This window comes from Papaver somniferum, chromosome 5 (genome assembly GCF_003573695.1).
Source record: "Papaver somniferum cultivar HN1 chromosome 5, ASM357369v1, whole genome shotgun sequence".
NCBI classification, from domain to species: domain Eukaryota; kingdom Viridiplantae; phylum Streptophyta; class Magnoliopsida; order Ranunculales; family Papaveraceae; genus Papaver; species Papaver somniferum.
In genome coordinates, this window is record NC_039362.1 from 48,656,810 (window position 1) to 48,662,704 (window position 5,895).

The 5,895-nt window shown below is 34.9% G+C and overlaps 1 long non-coding RNA gene across 1 annotated transcript; it reads right to left on the reverse strand.

Annotated features, from left to right (window-relative positions):
• Nucleotides 1-1,176: 1,176 nt before the first annotated feature.
• Nucleotides 1,177-2,816, reverse strand: LOC113277411. The gene is made up of 3 exons (XR_003324897.1): nt 2,648-2,816; nt 2,483-2,551; nt 1,177-1,398 (listed from the first exon to the last, which is right to left on the reverse strand). It is a non-coding gene; the product is annotated as an uncharacterized LOC113277411 (long non-coding RNA).
• Nucleotides 2,817-5,895: the final 3,079 nt, after the last annotated feature.

Genomic DNA, 5,895 nt, shown 5'->3' on the forward strand with positions numbered 1-5,895 from the left:
AATGAAATGTTTAAAACACCCATTGTTGGAACAAAACAAAAATCAAACAAAAATCAAAGAGGAAAGCAAAGGTCTAGGACTTCTGTGAAGAGAAGAGAGAAACAAAATCGCAGAAAGAAAACCGGAATATACATGGTTACCACAAAACCTATGTCAAAAAATAAATCTAAAACTTCCGAAATTAACTAAATATTTATGTAAAAATTTAAGAAAATTCCTGGAAATAGCTTGTTTGAAAATACTAATTCTTATCGCCTAAATTTGGCATAAGAACTTAAACGGAATAATGATCACCCATACTTATAATAGGAAACCATATTTAATAAGAATGGTAAATATCCATGGTAGCTTAGGAATCTTAGATTCTTTTCTTAATTTAAGCATTGGATCCTTGAAATAGTTCGTTACTAAAAAAAATTATGTGTCGTTAATCCGAAGGTCCAGATTTTATTAAAATCATGTAAACGTAGTGTAAGAAAATCTCAAGCCTATCGACTAATATGGAGCATCAGATTGAAACAATCCCATTAAAAATTAACGGCCACGAAATATAGGGGGCTAACTTTGATTTCGGCCAATCAGGAGCGAGAGCTCCGTTCACCGGCCAATGGGAGGGGAAGTGAGCACAACTCTCGACGTTGTGTGAGAGATGTGATTGGGTGTTTAGGTTGTTGATTTTGTTATGAAAAATTAACAAAGTTAATTAAAATTTAATAAAAGATATTGATAAAAAGTTTAATAAGCCCATAAACATTCGACCAATACAATGGTTCTATATGAACTAAGTAAAAGATAACCAGTGATGAACCCTTTTAGAGGGGCGTTGAGTTCAGAACTGGATGTCATGACACCGGATAAAAAAAAATCATGTGAATAGTGGTTTTAGTATTGTCTAAATCCACGGTATATGAAGCATTTTTGTAAAAAGTATGGACTTGTAGTGAAACGAACGTCATCAAAGCCTATTCCGCTTACTCCACCTTCATAAAGCGTTTAATACCTACGCAGCTTTGGTCTTTTTCCAAATTTCGATATTCCTATATTCTTATATGCTTTTGTTTTTGTTTTTTTGGATATCTTTATCTCTTTTGTTCCACCAATCTTTTTAGATGTCTTCGAGAACGTGGCACATCATAATATTGATTGGAACTTAAATTTCAATAACATAATAAAGAGAATAAAATCATATTCAAAGTGGGGAACCAAGTATAGAAATCCCATGCATAGTGCGTACACTGGAACTGAATTTATGCAATGCGATATTTCATCGCCTTTGGTAACAATAATTAGACGTGTTTGTTGTTGAAAGAAAATCCACAGTTGCTACACGCACACAGATATTCCCCCTTTTGTCCTGCTGTAATTCCTAACCAATGGCGGATGGATCGAATTTGCATCCTGAGTGATAAGGTCATCAGAACATGCAAGTACATAACATTATGATTTATTTATTTTTTTGAAGCATGACATTATGAATTGTGTTGGGTAGACTTCTTACTGTAGTTATGAACGAACTTATGATATATGTAGTGGGAAATGTTTGTTGTGCTCACTTATTTCTTACTGCATTTGCAGATGTAGAGATCTCAGAAAAACTTTTAAGAAATTAACTCGGGGATCGAACATTAATAAATTAACTTGGGCATCGAGCTCATGCTGTTTAAGAGACCTTCTCTAGCTCTGTTAGACATCGCAAATATTTCGGTCTCCATTGGTTTCAAGTGAACGCATCGATGCAATCTGTTGCATTATTTATAGTGCTTGCTATGTATCACCCTAGATGAAACTCTATCTGCTCACTGTGCGCTCTAATATGAAAGAAGTTTTGTGTACAACTGAAAACGAAATTTGGTGCCCGTTGTATGTGTTTCTGGAATGGATCCAAGTCCTTGACGCCTCTCCATGGCTTATTCAATTACACCTACTACATAGGATCCTATCATCACAATGGATGTTCAAGTCCAATTTCTGATGGGTAGTTTTCCCATCCATTTGGTGAACGATTGGTGAAAACTCTACGAAATATTTGGTGAACGATTGGTGAAAACTCTACGAAATTCACAATGAACCGTTGTACATTCATAATGTGTTAATATATTTGACATCCAAGGTAGGCAATTCTCATCATGAACTCATATATAATAAGTTAATATATTTGACATCCAAGGTTGGCAATTCGCATCATGAACTCATATTTTGGCCAAAACTTAGTAAGTAATAAAATAGGTCCTAAAGCATAATGTAAAGAAACATTTGCAATTTCAGAAATGAAACTGGACAATTATAAAGGAAAGTTCAAAGGTATGGTCCGTATGGATGAAGTTTTTGAATATAAGAGTGCAGATTCCTTGCATAAACCAGTTTAAAACACCATTGTTAAAAGGTTGTATTAATCCCGATCATTGAGTAATCAGATTTTGGTTTCTATTTTCTAGAAAAATAAAAGAAAAAGGATATAAAAGTAAAGTAGGTTGTGCCTTACTTGTGCCACTATAAGAATAATGAAAAGGATCAGTATTATACCGGATTGCCGAGAACGTAAATTCACCACCTGTAATTTACAGTAAAGACATTCAGTTATGATGCTGAACGAACATATACAGGAGACATGCGCGGTGGTTTATATAGATCAAAAAATGTAAAGTACATTGCCATTTAAGCATTATTCCAAGGAGACAGGGGTAACGATCTCAAAAAGTAAGCGCCGGATAAATGGAAAGCATAGCACCTGGGACAGTTGGACCTACGGGGAAAAATTATGCATTTTAAGTTTCAAAGAGATGCCTTCGCATGCAGCTAAAATATTTGGGTTAACAATTTGCTCATGGAAGTGTAAAAAAAATATGGAATTTGAAAAAATACACCCCCTAAGTTTGGTTAAGTATTTCCAAATAGTCAACAAAAAACATGGCGATAACAATGTATGGACAACTATTACGCTCACCTCATTAGACAGAATTTGTGCTATCAACGATGATCCTGGTATTACGGAACTACAACATGATAAATAGGAAAAAACCAGGTACGTAAGTGGTTAATGAATAAACAAATTAGTCATAATTTCCGTGAACTGCAACATATTCGAAAACAAAGCTGAATTTTCTTCCATATTACACCAACAAAGCCAACGTTGTCCCCTTTTCCCCCTAGCTTGCTTATTCCATGCAATACCCATTGAATCTTTAGCTGCTCCGAGTTCTGGACAGGTATATGAAATGGCTAAAATTTCCACAAACATTACATTTGAGCACTAAAGTGGAAAATCTTTCCACGTTCATAATCTAACATATTGCGACGAAATACAATTGAGTACTTAAAATTTCATTGTTTAAGATAAGGAAGAGTCTCAAACCTGCTGAAATGCAATTTTCGGATAATGTACTATATGCGCTGCGCTAAGAAGTCCAGCCTGTAGATAGATCTTTAAACAAAATCTGATAAATAAACAAACTGAAAAAGCCAAAAAATTTACATGATCAGAAAACTACAAATGAATGAACCATGGGTTGAAAAATCTAACTCACCAAATTACTTAAAGTGTTGTGATGCCATAAACCTTTTGTAGAGATTTGGAATGAAGTGCTATACTGCGAATTTTCTTCTTCTTTCTCGGAGTTTTTCCAGTTCTTCTTCTCTCTCGTTGGAGAGGAGAGTACCCATTATTCTACAAAATATGGCTTGGACGGAGACAACAAAACTTTGACGTCAGTCTTTCTTCAGTGCTCCAAATGTACATTTTGGCCAGTGCTTTTTGTATCACATAGATAGTGACTTTAATAATTAATGGAGTTAGGTTATTCTTATAGAACAGTAATAAGGGCAGAGAGAAAAAAAATGAAAAAAATAAATCCCAAACATGTTGTCGCAGGCTTGGTTATATATTATCCAATTTTAGTTTTGGGGGGCTTGGTTACATGTTATCCAGTTTTAGTTATTCCCCGAAGTCGGGTTTTCGAAACAATTAACAACTATATCATAGAACAAATCAAGACTTCAAAGAAATAAAAAGATCACCTAGCTGTTTTCTTAAGGCAAAAGCATCACCAAGCAACTACACCTTCGAATATACTTGCAAACAAACAAACGACAAAAAAGTAAGAAAAAACCATAAAAAGAAAGATTATTCAAGGCAACGTCAAAATAGGGAACTAACAAATTTGGCTTTGCTCGAAAGCCAAAATATATAAATTTCAAATGAAGCCAAATATAAGAACTTCACAAAAATATATAACAATAAAACCCTAAATAAAAATAGCAAAAGAAAAACAATGTTTTCTTAAAAAGTGAACTAAAAATATTTCATTTCATCGTTTTATCCTTCACTGGAAGGATATATCACCAACAAATCTTTCTTCTGAAGTTTTTATCTATCCTTAGATTAAGTAAGAAGAATGACAATACCACTCACTCAACTATCTCTTGCATAGGATATCTTATTATCATATTTTCGTATCCCAATGTGTCTTACTTCTGGCAATTCTACACTGCCATGGCTTGGAATTGTCAAGGCCTAGGACAACCCCTAACTAGTAGACACCTAAATAACATGCTAGATAAACATAATCCTGATATCTTCTTTTTATCTGAAACTAAACAACAGTCTAGCAACTTAAAAATCATTCTTGGAAACATAGGAGTCACTAATTTCTGGTTTGTTGAACCTAAAGGAAAAAACAATACTGTTGGAGGCCTAGTGTTAGCTTGGAAAACAAATCTTAAGGTCACTATAAAAGACTTCTCCAATCACCATATTACTGCCACAATCTATCCTAGTACAGGCACACCCTGGCTCTTCACAGGCTACTATGGTAGTCCCTATACCACACCTGATAAAATCAATTCTTGGAAAATGATAGAGAATACTGATAAAACTAATACTCTTTCTTGGTTGATTATGGGAGACTTGAATGTTGTCCTTCATGAACATGAGAAATTCAGCCAACATCCTATTGATACTTCTGAAGCTAACATTTTTCTGGAGAAAATTGAAGAAGCAAATCTTATTGATCTGGGCTATACTGAGTGTCCTTTTACCTGGACAAACAGAAGAACTGGTATTCACCTTACTGAACAAAGATTGGATATAGGGCTGGCTAATGAAACCTGGCTTGAAATACACCCAAATACCACTATATCAAATCTCCCTGCCATTGGATCTGATCACAACCCAATTTTTATCAATACCAACCCCAATTGGAAGCAAGGTCACATCCCATTCAAATTCTTTGGCCCCTGGCTTGATCACCAAGACTGCAAAGACATCATTACAGAATGTTGGAGTACTCATCATAAAGGATCTCTTGCTATAAAGATTGCTAGGAAATTAAGAGATATCAAAGTTAAGTTAAAAAAGTGGAACAAGGAGGTCTATGGAAACATCAAAACTAATCTAGAAGCCAGCATACAACACCTGGACTGGATTACCAAAAATCAGTTTAACAGCAACAGAGGCAAGGAAATAAGAGAATCTTAAAGGCAAGTTAAACACTGGAAAAATATTCAAGAAAACTTCTGGAAGACCAAAAGCAGAGATCAACTTATCAAACTTGGAGATAAGAATACTAGCTTCTTCCACTTATCAGCCAAGAAAAGGTACAGAAGAAATAAAATTGACTCTATTCAACAAGATGATGGCTCCTGGCTTCACAACAAAGAGGAAGTTGCTGCATGTTTCACCAATCACTTTGCTACTATGGCCACTGCTGAACACATAAACATAAATCCCTCTCTCATAAACCTCATACCCACCACCATCACCAATATTGAAAATGATGATCTCCTTAAGATTCCTGAAGCTGAGGAGATAAAAAATATTCTTTTTAGCATGGCTGGTGACAAAGCCCCAGGACCCAATGGTTTTCCACCCAACTTTTTCCAAGCAAACTGGGATGTTGT